Source organism: Atractosteus spatula (genome assembly GCF_055471065.1).
Source record: "Atractosteus spatula isolate fAtrSpa1 chromosome 16 unlocalized genomic scaffold, fAtrSpa1.hap1 SUPER_16_unloc_2, whole genome shotgun sequence".
In the NCBI taxonomy this organism is placed as follows: domain Eukaryota; kingdom Metazoa; phylum Chordata; class Actinopteri; order Semionotiformes; family Lepisosteidae; genus Atractosteus; species Atractosteus spatula.
The window spans coordinates 511,978-530,025 of NW_028296632.1; the positions used below are offsets into that span (position 1 = coordinate 511,978).

Genomic DNA, 18,048 nt, shown 5'->3' on the forward strand with positions numbered 1-18,048 from the left:
TGTTATCAAATCCGGTGGCGCTGTGTGTTAGTTTCCTGACTCCCATGTCACATGGTCTGTGATTGAAACCTGTGAAACCGGTTTAATTCGTCACAGCCAGCACTCCGGCAGAGAGGGGGTTGTACTCGTAAAGTAGAAGCAGGCGAGATTTCCAGCGAAAGACACCTCCCCCCCACCCTCATACGATTCGCATTGTAATTACACATTGTAATTGTATTACACATTGTACACATGCTTAAAAGAGAAGAGAGAAAACGCAAGCCTTCTTCAGGTGTGAGGGTCTTCTGCTCAGAATGAAACGCTAAAATGTAATGTAGGCTCTGAATGGGTTCAATTATGATTTGGGCTTGATTAAGGTCGCTGCCTTTCATCTAAAACCGTACTTGAATCCTTCGAAACTAAAAATCAGTGTTAGTGAGTTCTAAATAAAGAGGTATCCAGGTAACAGTGAAACGGGCGGACAGTCTGGGGAGATCGCCCGTTTTCCATGTAAATAGTTCCCTGGTTCCGCACCCCTTGGTGTTTCTCTCGCTCTCTCTCGGGTCACCTGATCATTAGCTCGAAAGATTTCAGTGCTTTGTGTATATTCTAATGGTAGTGGGGGCAGGGTGTGTGGGAACAGGTTTGGTTGAAATTGCATTGGAGATCTATATTCTTCACACCTGAAACATTTTCTCTGAAAGCATTTTCTTCGCAGTTTAACCGATCTTGTTACAGCATGTTACAGTTTACTATTATTAACCATATTAATTTTAAGTGCTTAATGCCATTTTTTGACCAGGCACGAATATTCTTAAGTCCATATCTTCGCAAGTGAATCAGTGCGAATTGCAATACTAATTAAATTAAAACTACTAACTACTAACTAATACTAATTAAAACAAACCAGAAACGTGTTGTTCTGTTTAATGACATTACAAGTGGAAAGATTACAGATTTTAATCGTCTTTAATTTTGTTACGTTATACATTTTAGAAACGTTTCATCCATACAAACACCACAAAACTATTTTCGATTGTATTTCTGAATAGTATGTTACACTTAGTTCACTGTTTTAAATACATCTAATTAAGAAAGTTAGGTGTTAGCATAAACTATTAGCAATCAATAATATTAAATTTAGCACTGTAATAAGCTGTTGCACTTTCCCCCGCATCTTGTAAAAATATATTTTCATTGTTCAAATATACATTAAGTCTGACTATCATATAATAAGTTAAATACAAAACTAAAGAAAAAATAGGGTTAAATATAATTCAAAATATTTTGCTAACAATGTTAACTGTTTATGAATAATAAAATGTATTAACTAAGGAGTAGGATGGCACAGTTGTTAGTATGTTTTTTGTTTTGTTTCTTTTTCATAAATACAACAGTAGTACCTGATGTCTCAGTGGCTTTCAAAATTAAATCATGCATGCAAACCTGTGAACTAGAAAGATAACTAAGCTATCCATCCATTTATAATGGTGGCGAAATGGTTAGCATTGCTATCTTGCAGCACTGGGGTCCTAGGTTCAATTCCTGCCATCCTGTGTGTGTGGGGTTTACATGTTCTCTCTGGGTTACATGGTTTTTCTCCATATGTGTGATATGACTCCCTCTCGCACTCCAAAACATACTGGTAAGTTAATTGGTTTATGGGAAAACTGGCCCTGGTGTGTGTGTGTTTGTGTCTGTCTGTCCTGTGACGGACTGGCGCTATGTCCAGAGTGTATTCTGCCTTGTGTCCGTTGCTTACTGGGATAGGCTCCAAATCCTCTGTACTGGATAAAGAGATTAGAAATGGATGGAAGTAAAGGCAGTGTGTGGATGGAACTATACACAGTGTTAGAAACCCACGATGAAATGGCAGCATCTCACTGAGAATAAAATATTTTATAGTGCTGGCTTAAGGAAACAGCCTTTCCACCTCTCTTGCACATCAGTATCCATACCTAGTTATTTAAACAAATTGCCTCTAAGTATAAACATCTTAATATGCTGGCTCTGTGGATCCGCATCAGCTATGTTTGCCCATTCCTTCAATTCATGTGCATCCAACACACAGTTCAATGCCAGCAACTACACATAATCTAAAATACAATCCTTATTTCAGTATCTATGTAAACATATAGTCTGTTAACTTCATCATCTTCATCAAAAGTATGCCTAACCCCATTAGGAAGTGTTCTTGTTATAAGTGTATTCCTCAGCTTTCCCCAAATTATCTTCTTCTTGCCAACATCTCTAGTCTTTTATCCTGCAATAACTCAGCCAACACTTAAATCTCCAAAAGCTGCTTGTGTTAATTTCTTTAAATCACAAATATCATGTGTAAATACTGGCCATGTAATACTCTGCATTGTGGAATAATAGTTTATTTTAAAGGGAACTAGAGAAATCAAGAAAGGCTTTTTTTCTAGAATTAATAAATGCACATCCTGTTCACTGGGGAAATTAAATCCACACTGAGCAATCTTCAATATGTTCAGAATATGACAGCAAGAATCCTATCAGGGATGCATTACACCTGTTTTCAAGTCCTTGCACTGGTTACCTATCAGATTTCGAGTCAACTTCAAAATCCTTATCCTCCTTATATACTGTCCTACAACTGTTATTATTGATCACCGAATTATTGTACTTGACATGACTTCAATCAGCCTTTCCTGAACGTCTATGACAGGCAGAGAGAGTGCTGTTTCTGGTGCGATCTTTTGCAGCCTACATTTCACTGTTTTAAACGAACAAGAAATTAGATTGCTCATAAATCAGTTATTCTATATAAACACAGCGTAATTGCCCTCCGAAAATCCTCTTTTTCTTGTTCGTTTTAGAGACCTTGATCGAAACTGATTTTAGATGTCAGAAAGGATTTATTTTCTCTGTATTTCCTACATTGCTTTGTCGAGATTTTAACTTTATATCTAGGCTCAGATTTCAACTATAAATCGTACAGTAATTAATAGCAGTAAATACTGATGTTTTGCGCCCTCTTACCACAAAAATATATGTTTTGTAGTTGGGATTAACTTTATTTCGTACGCGTAGCTACTCCGATTCGGACACCGAACAGTTAAAGATGGCGGCAAATCAGACACCCAGAGAGGGGGGGGGGGGGGCGTCTTCTTGCCTCCATAACTAAAATGCCAAATAGGAGTGGCTTAAGCGACATACACAGTCGTGTAACTGACAGTTTGAGGTAGTCTATCGTGTAAATTTCGCTTTGTTGCTGATAGGTTAAGCTTTCGAAACTCTGCCCCAAAGTCATGTGACTGATTTTTCGCCCTGTTTCGTTGGTTAAACGCAATGATCACAAGCACCACCGTGGTAACTGGGATGTGTAGTTTTTAATTCCGTTTGAATTATAACTGTACGTACTGTCTTCATATTTGGCCAGGGCTTTAAAGAGAAGGCGCGCCAAAAAAATTCGGTGCCGTCGTCTCCGCATTAAAGGTACCCCCGTGCTGGAAGAATTTGACCTCGGAACGTTTGCCCAGCGTAGTTATAGTGGACATAAAAACAAGAGTTCGCTGGCATTATATCCTAGAAGACACAGACCGGCACCAGACCGGTAAATGCTTGATGAACTAGGGATTGGACAGTTTCCAAGTGCTTGTACAATCGATGGAAATGTTCAAATAAATGTGCAAAAGAAATAAACAAAATAATTATTTATTTCTTTATCATATTGGCTAGCTAATGTCCTCTCTTTGCTAGTTAGTGGCTGTGTTTCTGCGTTGGGTAGCAACGGGTGACTGTTCTCAGGCGGAAGATGTAAACAGCTTAATTTTCGTGTTAAATAATTTTTAAAAATTAAAATTCATTCTATACAGCAATCACATATTTGGGTACCGTTTCATAAAAATTTCATGCTTAAAATGTTTAGGGAGAAATGGAAGACTGGTGTGTATTTTTTCTTTAAACTATTGTAGTGGCAATGCTTGTTAATAAGACAGAATTAAGCGTTGGTATGCTCCTAAAGGAGGCCCCATCTCACCCTCCATCTCTGTGGTGCAGCCACAGAGAAAGAATTCATGCAAGCTGATTTAAGATGTTTTTCTTTTGATAAGAAGCAAGCTCCCAGACGGGGATGCAATTAGCTAAGCCTGGCTATCATGATCAATGGTCATCCACTGGCGCCTATCTGTCTAGGGAGTGCCGAATGGACATCTGGACTGCATTTCTAAGTGTCAAGAGTAAGTGACTTATATCTCACCTTGACCAACCAATCAGGGACTGGCAGGGCGTGGTAATACCACGTGGGTATCCAATGCCCGCCAAACTCTCAACCAATCAGCACACATCTGGGTCTTGATCAAAAAGGGAGCGCAAGCTCAGTTCTGGGCTCTCCTTGGCCATTTTCACGCATCCTCAGAGACAATAACGTGACAACTGCAGTTGTCTGCAAAAGGACTTGGACTTTGTTCTAAGCGTGAGGCCGAGGATCCCGTACGTATTCAGAATTCTACCAACGTGAATGCTCCGCTTGATCAACGGCAGCCTACAGTTGGACCCTCGTCGACAACCTGAATAGCTTATTCAGAAGCAGCGCTGGACCGGGAACGAACCAGCTTCTTCCCAGGCAAAAGAGTAACTTGTGAGGACTCGCGGTCACACTCTGTGCATAGAGACTTTCTACTAGCCAGCCGGACTGCTGGTAGATCCCCTCGGAGCAACGACTGCCCTGCGCGCCGCATTCAGATTCCTCCGCCCGTCCTACTCCGAGCTGCACCTCGACTGGTTGGCCGGTAGCCAGAGGACGCCGACACAACGCCCATTGGACAACCGCTGCAACAGAGCCTGTCAGCTGGTTTGGTGTTCGTGCCGGGAAATTCCAAATCCAAACACAGTGGATAAGTAAACCCCATGTTCTACATTGCGTCTCGAGAATTTAATTGTACCTCAACACAAGTTGTTATCAATTTAATTCATGAGTAATGTATTTACTTCCGAGTTTAGAGTAACAGTGGGTAATAACACTGATTAGCGATTTGGTAACCGAACGATATATATTGACATATATTCTCTGTTGTGTATCTCTTTGTGTTTGCATCTCTTCGAGATTATATACCTTGTATATTGATAACCCTCACAGTAAGGTCTGCCGCTCGTATCCAGGCAGACTAGTATATGTTTGGTGCACAGTTTATATTAATAAATGTATCTCGTGTATTGAACCCGTGTGTGTGCGTTGTTAGTTGTTCTGACGATTGATTTTCTAAAAGCCCCAACGAACAACCTCGTGATTACTGCTACAATTGATAATTGTCTCAGTAAACCCATCAAACCACTACATTTAATGGCGTCCCTGGGTGGGCGAGTTTAGAATGAAATGAGAATCAATCGCACAGAATAACTGATATTGCTGTGAGTTCAAGTTCAGCACAGCACCGCGGCTTCTATACGCGAATACCGGGTGTGCTGATAACTGCGTAAAGAAATCCCCCTGTTTTCTAGCGTTTAGTGTAACGTGTACTGATTGGAAATCCATCTGCTCGGGTGTTTAGATTCCATACTGTATTTTGGTAAAAGAAAAAAAAGTAATACTCTTAAAGTTTCTCTGACGTAATGACAATGGCTGCTAAAATGTCTGAAGTGGAGTCGCTTATAAGTACTATTTCTAGCGATGACAATCCTGGTTACTGGAGCGGTATCGAAAAGTTGAACTTTGATGATATTGAGAAGCTGCAAGTAGATTTAGTAGCTAAGGTAGCGAACCAGCTTAACACAGGAGGGTCCGTGAACGCAGTTCAGGTCCTATCGAGTTTCGCCTTAAATCTAGCTAAACAGCTGGAACTGTCTTTGTCCGAGCTGACAAAGTTTCAAAAGCTTCAGGGAAAGCTAGAAAGATATAAGGCGGAGCGAGTTGAGTTGTTGGATATAATCAGAGAAAAGAGAGTGAAAAATGAGGAAAGTGAAGACAGACTCAGGGAAGTTTTAGGTAAATTAGATGACCTGTCTGCTAGAGAAACTGCGGCTGAGGTAGCTAGGAGAGACCTGGAAGCGAGCTTGAAAGAAAAAGAAAAAGAAATTGAGCGTTTAAATGAGCTCAGCCAGGAAAGGCAAAAGGAGTTAGATGCTGCCGTACTGGAAGCAAAACAGGCTAGATCCCACTTGCATGCCAGCCCACCTAGCAGCCCGGAGCGCTCACCCAGCGCGCCGGGAGGAGGTTTCTCCCGGCCAGGGTCTGTGGTCGGATCGGCATGGGGGAGATCGCCGAGTCCTGCGCGAGACGCAAGGGCGATGCAATTCAGGCATAGACCCCCTGCTCCTGATCACGGCCGTCCCCCTGCCCGCGGAGAAACCGTAAAAATTAACCTCCACTCCCTGAGGCAGTTAGCCAAAGATGTAGAAAGGTTTGACCCGTCAGTGTCAGGGAATAATGTGGAAACCTACATCGATGAGCTGAGACATACTTTGCAGTTTATGCCCGGAGCGTCCGAACAGGAAAAGGCTATGTTAGTAAGGAAAACTACTAGCCGAGCGGTCCACGAGTGGATGTCTAGACAAGGACCGGAGGTCTGTAATAGCTTTGAGGAGCTGTGTCAGGCAATGATCGGAGAATTTTCGGCTTTTATCGATCCCATAGCTGCCGTGGCCGCTGCGCACCATATTAAGCACGAAAAAGCTGAAGCCCCTCGCGACTATTATGAGAGGCTTAGGCGCACTTATTTTGCAGGGCGGAATGAAGAGGGTTGCGAAGAGAACGTGAATTTCAAAGGTTTATTCATTGCTAATCTGCATCCCTCAATCAGGAAAATGATTGTGATGCACACTGATGCAAAAGCGATGAAAATGGCTGACATTAGAAGGTTGGCTCAAAAAGCCTGGGGAGCTGAAGTCTCTGCTTCCTCAGAGCGAAAACCTGCTAAAACGGCCGTGTTCGCCACTAAAGCCAGCAGGGTTGACGACTCGCCTCAGCTCGAGGGAGCTGAGGTTCCTGAGCCCGCTAAGCCCCGGCGCAAAATAGGCAGGCAGGACCGCACTAAGCGTCAGAGCCGCCGTGAGCGCTACGGGGAAGGCAAGGGCACAGGCAGAGCCTATCAGAAGGCTGGACGAAGGGAGTCGACTGCAACCCGCCTGGACAGGCTTGAACAAGCCCTGCTTGAGAGATCAGGACAGGGTAAACCTTCCGCACTGAATGCCGGAAGCGTGAATGAGCTTAGTGGGACCACGCCCCTTCTCACTGGAGGAGGCGGGGATCCATCCCAAACCCCTCCCTCAGTCTATCTGATTGGGTGGGAGGGTTCCTGCCTGGAAGAAGGCTGTGACTCTGAGTTGGGCGCTGACCCCGCCCCTGAAGTCAAAGAAAAGGCAGGCTTCCAACAATTCTTAGGGAATCTCAGCCAGAAAGGCAAAGCAAGGCGTATTTATATCAAGGTTTCTCTTGAAAACGTCTTAGATAGAGAAGCACTGGTTGACACTGGGGCTGAAATTAGTTTGATGTCAGCCGATCTACTCAGCGAGCTCAAACGAGTAGCGAAAGGAAAAGGCATCAGACTTAAGGTAGAACCGTGTAAGATAGATATTTCCAGCTATACCCAGGATCATGCCAGGATCACACACCGAGTGTGGGTGGCACTTAGGTTCGGGCCAATGAACGTGGTGCATCCTGTTTACATCTCTAGGTTTAAAACAGAGCCACTACTCATTGGCCAAGACCTGCTTGACAGGCTGGAGCCTCTGGTGGACTGCCAGCGTGGAAAATTGTGGGCTCAGGTCAAGCACCCTAAGCCTGTCGTACAGCAAAAAGGGGGGTTCAGTGGTTATGCTGTGATCACACAGTGCCCACTGAACACCATAGCTGAGTTGGAGGATTCTCCTGGTTCCTCTGGACGAGAAATAAATGTCTCTTCTTGCTTTCCAAAACTACAGGGAAGTCCTGCCCAGGCCAGCACTCCCACGGTCTCCCAACTACAGGAGCAGTGCTCCGAGCAGCTGCTTGACCCGCCAGGTAAAGCACACCCCTTTTTCATCCCTGAAGAAGAGTGGATCTCCCTGTCCGGTAATGAATGGGAGTCCTTTCTGTGCGCCCTGGTACCTCAGGGGGACAAGGACTACCACCCCATGGTGGTGGGAGGGGTCCAGGTGGCAGAAGTGCAGGTTGATGATGTAATTCTCAGCCTCAGCTCTGAGAAGTCCATAATCAGTGAAGGTCTGTTCGAGGACCTGTCGCGAAGCCGTCAGGTGACCCTGGTGACGCAATCACAGGGTCTGTGGTGGGCACCCCCACCTCATAGGTCCATTTGGAGCAAAGGAAGCTGTGCAGCTTCCATCTCCATCGGAAAAAGGAAGTTTGCTCACTACTTCCAGGTAGCACCTCAGCTGACCCATTCGGTCTGTATTGGTGCAGACCTGTTGGTTCGACTGGGCGCCCAGCTGGACACAGTAAACAGTGTGCTGTGGACACGGGTGAACCCAGATGCCCACTCTCTAAGCGGCGACCCCGAGAACATTCGGTCAGGTCAGACGATTCCTCAGGCCTGCCAGGTAGTAAACGAATCGGACCTGATCGTTCCTGCGTCAACAGCAGGGTTTCCGGTACGCCTTGTCCTAAAGAAGGGACAGAGGATGGATGCTGGCCGAGATCAGGCATGTGTTGACCCAGCTCTCCCGTGCAGGGGCCAAACTGTCTCTGGCTAAGGGACAGTGGTGTAGGACCCAAGTGGAGTACGTGGGACTATTGGTTGGAGCCCAAGGCATACAGCCACAGTCCAGCAGAGTCCAAGCTATCCAGAATATGAAGTCGCCCACTAACCTGTCTGAACTGCGCAGCTTTCTGGGAGTATGTAATTATTCCCGGCAGTTCATTGAGGATTACGCTGAAATAGCAAGGCCCCTCCACAAGCTGCTGCAGAAAGACGTGCCCTTTGAGTGGGGACCTTCCTCAGAACAGGCTGTGATGGAGCTGAAGCGCAGACTCGGTAGTGCGCCGTGCTTGGCCTACCCTGACAAAAATAAGGTCTTCTACCTTGAAGCAGGGTTCTCAGAGCACTGCCTTGGGGCTGCTCTGAGTCAGGAATATGACCAAGAGCGAAGGGTGGTGGCGTATGCCAGTCGAGCCCTGAACCCAGTGGAGCAAAAGTTCTTGGACTGCGAGAAGGCCCTGTTGTCTACGGTCTGGTCGGTAGAACACTTCCGTAGTTATGTAGGGGGACAAAAGATCATCATCGAAACCTGCCACCAACCTGTGACATTCCTGCATAGCCAGAGACTGAAAGCGGGCAGGGTGTCAAATAGCAGGATTGTGGCATGGATGATGGCCCTACAAGGCTATGAGATAGAGGTACGTTATGCACAGAGCAAGAAAATGTACCTGGGACAGGGCCTGGCTTTGGGCCAAGTGTGTCACGGCTGTGACACTGACATGGAAGCTCCAGAAACAATTCCCGCTGCTGAGCTACCGAACAATCACCGGTACTACGATGAAAACGTGGGCCAGGGCTTACCCATGGCCTATGTTGACGGTTGCTCTTTTCGCCACGAACAGCAGGTGCTAGCAGGGGTAGGAGTAGTCTGGCAAGACAATACTCCCTGTGGGCCGACCCGCTATAAGCTAGGACCAAAGACTAGTCAGTATGCGGAAGTAGCTGGGGTGCTGATCACCCTCCAGCAGGCCCTGACAAATGGCCTTAAACAATTTGTCATCTGTAGTGACTCGAACTACGCCCGACATAGCTTCGTGTCCCATCTTCCGTATTGGAAGGGTACCGGCATGAAAAATGCCCGGGGCAAGGAAGTAAAGAACAAAGAGTTGTTCCTGGCCAGTGACAAGCTCACGACCGAGGCTGGAATGATGGTTTACTGGAGGAAGGTGAAGGGACACTCCCAGGTGAAGGGACCCGACAAAGACGGGAATGATGAGGCCGACCGGCTGGCTAAATCTGGCGCCTTAGAGGGTGAACCCTGGCAGTTCCAGCAGGAATGGCTACCCCCAGAAACCGTGGCTGAGGTCAAGGCGGTCACCCGAAGCAGGGCTAGACAGGATGTCGGAGCTGACCCTCAATCTGTAGTGCTTGGGTCACAGGGTTTTAACACCGATCTTGCGGAAATGCAGAAACAGGACCCAGCAATTGGGCTAATGTATCAGCATATCGCTGACCCAGTGCGTCAACCTCTTTCGGAGCAGGTGCTGAGCCAGTCTCCAGAGCTGAAGGAGCTGGCAGAGGTGAAAGACAACCTAAAAATTATAAAGGGGTTGTTGGTTTGTGTACCAGTTGCACAAGGTGTCCCAAAGTGGGTAGTTCCCCGCTGCCATCGGGGGGTCATGATCCAACACGCTCATGACGAGCCCTGTGGGGGTCACCGGGGAATCAAGGCCACGTACGACACTATCCAGCAGGTGGCATTCTGGCCTCACATGGGCCAAGACATCGCCGCGTATGTAAAGGGGTGTCTGACGTGTAGCCAGTTCCAACCATCACGGCCCTTGCACCGTGCACCACTCCAGAAAAAGGGCATGACATTCCCCTGGTCCAATCTACAAATGGATTGGGTGGGGCCGCTGGTGAGGTCATCCAGAGGGAACAAATATTTCCTCACGGTTACGTGTGCATTCACAAAATGGATTGAGTGCCTCCCAGCACCCAACGACACGGCAGAGACAACTGCAGTGCTGTTGGTGAACCATGTGTTCAGTCGATGGGGACTCCCCCTGACCGTGGACTCGGATCGGGGAACCCATTTCACAGCTACAGTAATGGCAACCCTGTGGAATATGCTTGGGGTCAAGGCCCAGTTGCATATCTCCTACCACCCTCAATCCTCGGGCCAGGCAGAAAGGGCAAACCGAACGGTGGTTAGTATGCTCAAAAAGTTTGTCTCCACCAGCAGTAGGGACTGGGACATTAAGCTGCCCCTGGTTCTGATGGCCATCCGAGCCACGCCCCATTGCTCTACGGGGGTCCCACCTTTTGAGATGATGACAGGTCGGAAGATGACTCTTCCCCTACACTGTCTTTATGGGGTGGAGGACCTGAGCACGACGGGGGCTGCTACGGCCCATCAGTATGTGTCAGCAAGCACATCTGCAGGCAACCTTTGCTTTTGCCCAGAACAATCTGGGAAGGAGTGCAGAGGGTAGGAAAGCATACTATGACCGAAAGGCAGTTAACCAGGAACTCCAAGTAGGAGACAAGGTCCTGTACTTCCAATTTGCCAAACCCACAGGGGTGGCCCGGAAATTCTTACCCAGTTGGACAGGACCCCACGAGATTGTCGATAAGGTATCACCGGTAGCTTATCGAATTCGGATTGAAAAAGGAAGGCAATCTCTGGTCTATAAGTGGGTGCATCGCAACCACCTCCGGTTGTATCGCCCACCTCAAATGGCGCCGGAGGACACAGAATAGGGTTAAAAGTCTAAACCCGATCAAGAGGGGGGTGCCCCTTTGTAGCTGCAGGTAGTTAGGTACTGTAGTGTAGGTCCTCCTAGGAAAATATATTCAAAATTATAGTGGAACTGTACCATGTGCCTCATCTGTGTTCCAGAATGGGAATCCTAAAACTGCCACGGTTGGTCCTGACAGTGCTGTGGATCGCTTCGACACAGCCCCTTGAAGTTGTGGAACCCGGTCCTCCTACCGGCATAGTCCTGCAGGACGCTCCCGGATTGTTGTTAACAAATTGCAGAACATATACTCAGCGAGTGTATGTGCGGCTGGACCCAAGTGATGTGTTTCGGAAGCACATCAACATGAACAGTAGGGTGTCCCATCATGGCAGGCAGTGGGCTAAGGATGCTGTATGGCATGCCCAGCTAGACACTATACACATGCTCCGCCAGCTGAGGAAGGCAACAGTCAGCCAGGAGGAGATGACAGGCCTCAGCCGCCCCAAAAGGTTCTTGGGGGGTCTGATTGCTGCGGCCTCCGCCGTGGGCTCGCTATTTTCAGCTGGTCTGTTTGCTGCTTACACTGTCACCCTGACCACCCTGAGAAGGCAGGTGTCTGGGTTACTTAAGGAAATGCCAGAAATTCAGGACAGGCTGTATCAACAGCAGCAGCGGCTGGAAAGCCTAGGGAAAACCTTACAGGGCACAATATTAGCAGTAAACCTTCATGCAGCAGTGTTAAATAACACCCTCCACACCGTGGGCAGGATTGTCGACGTGTTACAGTGGGATTATGCTTACGTGCAACAGGTCAGGATGCTGATGCAGGATTTGCTTAGGGAGCTTAGTGCCACGATAACTAGCTTAGCCATGGGACAGATTCCAACTTACTTGGTTCCACTGTCCTTAGTAGAAGAAGTACTTAGGACAACCACTTCTGAGATGGTGCAGCCATTACAGGTACATTTTGCATACAGTCTAGGCAGTGCCATTCCTATACATGTCAACCCTGAAGCCAAGGAAATAGGTTTCCTGTTGAACCTTCCCATCGTGAGTGGCAAGGATATCTATAGACTCAAGTCTATATCGAACGTTGGCTTCTGGAGGGGGGACATGCATGTGAAGTTGACCACCCCACCGCTCGTAGCTTACCAGGAGGATGATCCAAATTTGTATCTTGTTCCAAACCTGGAACTGTGTATATCAACCAAGGATATCCACTGGGTATGCCCAAGTAAGCCATTCCTTAGGGACACAACTCAGAGGTTGTGTGGTATCAGAAAGGGGGCTGCCACTGAAAAGTGTAAAGCCACAGTGACGAGCAAAAGTGAGGTTAACGAACCCCAGGTTGAGCAGGTGGGAAAGAAATGGCTGGTCAGCACACCACAGTTAACGGTTACAATAACATATGACAGGCATGATACAGCTACCGAAGTGCAGCTACCCAACCAAACAGTTTTTCTACAAGTTCCTGAAGGAGCGATAGTGCATCTCAACGATTTAGCACTGTATCACCTGGAGTCAGAACTATACGAAACGGAACTCGAGATTGTGGACGCTTTCAGAGGACACGGCATTGACTTGGATGAGAGAATCCAAGAGACAGTAAGTCTTGAGGGTGTACAGGTAGTCGAATTTGTTCTTAACGACACAAACTTAAAAACTACACTGGTAGGTCCCAAGCACAGTCGTTGTGGATCCTCTGGGGCGCTAGGAACAATAAACGTGGTCATCTTGACACTGCTGCTGGGTAGCTGGATCATGGCTGGGGTAATGTGTTGGATGCTGTTCTCTTGTATCAAAGCCTTGCGGGGTAGTTTAAATGAGACAAAGGGAGCAATGGTTTATCACCGAAATCAGGTAACCACTCCCAAACGTCTGCCTGCTGCAGAGCTATCCGATACTGATAGTGAACTGCCGGAAGTTTAAGGTCTAGAGCTAATGATGATGCCCAATGCCTCATTCCTAGGTACCTTATAACTGAGAGCAGGTATACGCAACGTTCTTTCCAACACTATTTCCTGTACAAATTCTCGAGAGGTAATGTGAATATTGGGTGGTAGAATCCACCGTGGTACAACAAACATCACTTAACTCTGTTTTTGTTTTGAAGGCAACAACGCCTCAGGACCTCGTGACCTTCAAAAAGGGGGGATATGTAGCGGCAATGCTTGTTAATAAGACAGAATTAAGCGTTGGTATGCTCCTAAAGGAGGCCCCATCTCACCCTCCATCTCTGTGGTGCAGCCACAGAGAAAGAATTCATGCAAGCTGATTTAAGATGTTTTTCTTTTGATAAGAAGCAAGCTCCCAGACGGGGATGCAATTAGCTAAGCCTGGCTATAATGATCAATGGTCATCCACTGGCGCCTATCTGTCTAGGGAGTGCCGAATGGACATCTGGACTGCATTTCTAAGTGTCAAGAGTAAGTGACTTATATCTCACCTTGACCAACCAATCAGGGACTGGCAGGGCGTGGTAATACCACGTGGGTCTCCAATGCCCGCCAAACTCTCAACCAATCAGCACACATCTGGGTCTTGATCAAAAAGGGAGCGCAAGCTCAGTTCTGGGCTCTCCTTGGCCATTTTCGCGCATCCTCAGAGACAATCACGTGACAACTGCTGTTGTCTGCAAAAGGACTTGGACTTTGTTCTAAGCGCGAGGCCGAGGATCCCGTACGTATTCAGAATTCTACCAACGTGAATGCTCCGCTTGATCAACAGCAGCCTACAGTTGGACCCTCGTCGACAACCTGAATAGCTTATTCAGAAGCAGCGCTGGACTGGGAACGAACCAGCTTCTTCCCAGGCAAAAGAGTGACTTGTGAGGACTCGCGGTCACACTCTGTGCATAGAGACTTTCTACTAGCCAGCCGGACTGCTGGTAGATCCCCTCGGAGCAACGACTGCCCTGCGCGCCGCAGTCAGATTCCTCCGGCCTTCCTACTCCGAGCTGCACCTCGACTGGTTGGCCGGTAGCCAGAGGACGCTGACACAACGCCCATTGGACAACCGCTGCAACAGAGCCTGTCAGCTGGTTTGGTGTTCGTGCCGGGAAATTCCAAATCCAAACACAGTGGATAAGTAAACCCCATGTTCTACATTGCGTCTCGAGAATTTAATTGTACCTCAACACAAGTTGTTATCAATTTAATTCATGAGTAATGTATTTACTTCCGAGTTTAGAGTAACAGTGGGTAATAACACTGATTAGCGATTTGGTAACCGAACGATATATATTGACATATATTCTCTGTTGTGTATCTCTTTGTGTTTGCATCTCTTCGAGATTATATACCTTGTATATTGATAACCCTCACAGTAAGGTCTGCCGCTCGTATCCAGGCAGACTAGTATATGTTTGGTGCACAGTTTATATTAATAAATGTATCTCGTGTATTGAACCCGTGTGTGTGCGTTGTTAGTTGTTCTGACGATTGATTTTCTAAAAGCCCCAACGAACAACCTCGTGATTACTGCTACAATTGATAATTGTCTCAGTAAACCCATCAAACCACTACACTATCAAGACCAGCCATACACAGTACAGTTTATGTACATACAGTAATGTTTATGTTCCTAAATTAATATCGTTTATGACCTTCAGATGCGTTATGCTCCTCTTCTTTTTATGCTCAGCTACTAAAATTTCCCTTTAGTGGTAAAATTCCATATAAATATTCAAAACTAAGCGGATTGAAATGTGCACAGTAAAGACATTAGATGATGAAATCTTTTCACTACCAACCAATGCACCACGAGTGCCCCTGTCGGTCATTTTGGCCAGCCAATCACTTACCGCGGTGCCCTACGGTGCCCTGCGGGTTGGTTACTGTACCACGGGTTTTTACCGCTCATTTTGAATGGCTGCATCTGTAGGTTGTCTCTCGCAGTGTTCAGGAATTGCATTCCGAAACTGAGTCAGATCAAAAGTTGTAAGAAAAGCACCTATGGTGTCGGTTCTAACAGCTTTATTGATTCGATGTTAAAGGCCGGAAATGGGGCACAAGACACGCGACCGCAAAAAGCGTCGCCATCTGCTTCCAGCTGCAAAATGCCATTTGCGGAAGCTGAAGCATTTGAACTTGAACTTTATTGCCATATGTAACCGGTACTGGTACAATGGAATTCTTACTTACAGAAGGTCTCTCGATTGTAAAACAAGTGTAAAAAACAAGACAAAGTGCAAACAGTGCATCAAGACAATGTACAAACAAACAATAGACAATGTGCAAGTAAACATGTAGACATTTCTTTCCAAGGCAGCGGGTACAAGCGATCTCGCGTTTTTAAACCACCAGGAAAAGCAAAAAGGCACTTTTCCTTGCTTGCGCCGGCACACAACGACGTGAGGAGGACACCGTAGTCAGCAGGATTCGAACTTGCGCGGGGAGACCCCAATGGATTTCTAGTCCATTGCCTTAACCACTCGGACACGACTACAGCGAGCGCCGCCATTGCTGCGTTCTTGCTACAATCTCACATGGATCGCGAGGCGCCGGCGGAAACCTTTTTCAAAGTCGTTCTCCATTAAAAAAAAAACTTTTCCAAAATACAAGCCTTGCAGACAGACACACCTCAGAGGACTTAAGGGTTGCTTCATGTGGGAATGATAAAGTCTCCCCGTCCGGACAGGAAAATGGCACTTTGTTAGACACAAAAAAACAATCAACAACAGACAAATGTCTACAAGCATTTTAGAAGCCGCTCTTGAAATAGCTCTTACATTCGTGTTAGACGCAGGAATCGCCTTTTTATTGACGCTCTTACGAACGCCATGGAAAGCAAAACAAAGCAAAGCAGAGCAGAACAAAACGAACAAAATAAAACCCTCACGTCCTGCACTTGAATATAATGCCATTACGTTCCGAAGCGGTATTGGACGTCATCCTAGCACTGCAACCCGGGGCGTACGGTATATGGGAACGAGCACACGTCACGAATTGTCTCTAATCACTCTCTGCACTGTAAGGCGCCTTGAAGCGTGCACCCTCAGCATTCATCTTTGCGCATCTGTGAAAGGTAAAGTCTTGAGCAAACTCTGAACCAGACACTCAAACTCCAGCTAGCATTAGGGGTAGCATTCCCACGCTACTTGAACACTTTGTTTACGCTCAGTGCTGGATTTTGGGAACTTTAGGACGAGTGGGACTTTTCTTCTATCTGTCAATTCGTTTTGTTTTGGAGACTCTTGGCTGTCTGTGTTGTATAGTGCAGCTTAAATAAAACGTTTTCGAAAACTGTGCCGGCTCAAAAGTTGTAAGAAATCCTCTCCAGCTCTTTTAAGTCTCTTCAGTTTTGTCATTTAAAGTGAAACTAGATGTATAACTGGAGCCTCACTTATGCAAATGGTGAGGCTCCAGTTCGACATCTAGTTTTACTTTATATGACAGAAGTACGTCAGACTGCGCCGGACTGGGGGATCACTTCCGGTTATTTTTACCATCTTAAACATTTGAAATCCTCCCCTAGGCAATTGTGACACTTCATCTTGGCTCCACCTAGGACACTCTTCAATCTTCCATCACTTCTCTCTTCTCCCGCAACACTCTCGTCTGTCGGTAGTATGTGGCGTCTTTGCATTACCACCAATCTCACCACAGCAAGAAAGCAACAGGTTTTGGCAAGAGAGGAGGAGACTGCCTGGCCCAAACAGGGATCGAACCAGAGACTTTGGCGTCACTAGCACCACGCTCAAACCAACTGAGCTAACAGGCCTTGTTCCCACTGTCCTCTCTGTGCTGCAAAAAATGGAATTCAGGGAAGTTTCTTTTGTCCTTCTTTCAATAGAAAGCCCTGCAATTCAGTGTACGGGCTTTCTCGTGCTGTTTAATGGTTCTTCAAAAATTCAAATTCAAATCCTACACTGGCCTGAAGTGCCCCCCCATTTCACAGCATTTTTCAGCTGATTTAAATGTACCTAAAGGAGAAGCATTATTGAAGACCATCAATTACCAAGAGCTTTTGTCAAAGGTTTTGGTGGTCACTTTTAATGACCACAGAGAGCTATGACCTCGGTTTTACATCTCATCCAAAAGACAGCGCCTTTTTACCACACAGCGTCTCCGTCACTATACTGGGGCATTGGGACCCGCACAGACGTCAGGGTGAGCGTCCCACCGCTGGCTCCATTAACACCGCTTCCAGCTGTAAGCTTTGCTTTTCCCTGTAGGTCATCCTCATCTGGGTACTGACCTGGCTCACAGCTTCTAAGCTTCAGTGGGTTTTCAGTTGCGAGTTGAAAGGGGATGCAAGTGATGGAGCCGCTCGCTGCAAAAGCCACTGCATTGGCCAGGAATCGAACCCGGGCCTCCCGCGTGGCAGGCGAGAATTCTACCACTGAACCACCAATGCACGCTGCAAGGGTCTACAAAAAAGACGCTTTTTTACCACTCTGTGCTGGATGTTGGGTCCCAAGGGAACTTCTGGACGAGTGAGAATTTTCTGCTATCAAAATTTGGTTTCGGAGACTTTTGGCAGCCTACAGATGCAGCCATTCAAAATGCGCGGGCGATACCGCATTATTTTGCGGTACGCTGTACGCAGTCTACCGCAAGCTACCGGTAAATACCGCGAGTTACCGTAAATTCTCCTATAATACGACAAGCAAAATAATAGTATCCGGAATTTCCGCAAGGTGGAGCTAATAAAGCTCAACCTCTCATGTTTGAGCTGTGGCCATCAAAGTCTTTAACGAAGATATTACTAATAGTATTAATAATGAATGA

At 46.6% G+C, this 18,048-nt stretch overlaps 1 non-coding gene across 1 annotated transcript; it reads right to left on the bottom strand.

Moving 5' to 3' along the window:
• Nucleotides 1-17,603: 17,603 nt before the first annotated feature.
• Nucleotides 17,604-17,674, bottom strand: trnag-gcc (transfer RNA glycine (anticodon GCC)). The gene has a single exon. It is a non-coding gene; the product is annotated as a tRNA-Gly (tRNA).
• Between the last annotated feature and the right edge of the window lie 374 nt (nucleotides 17,675-18,048).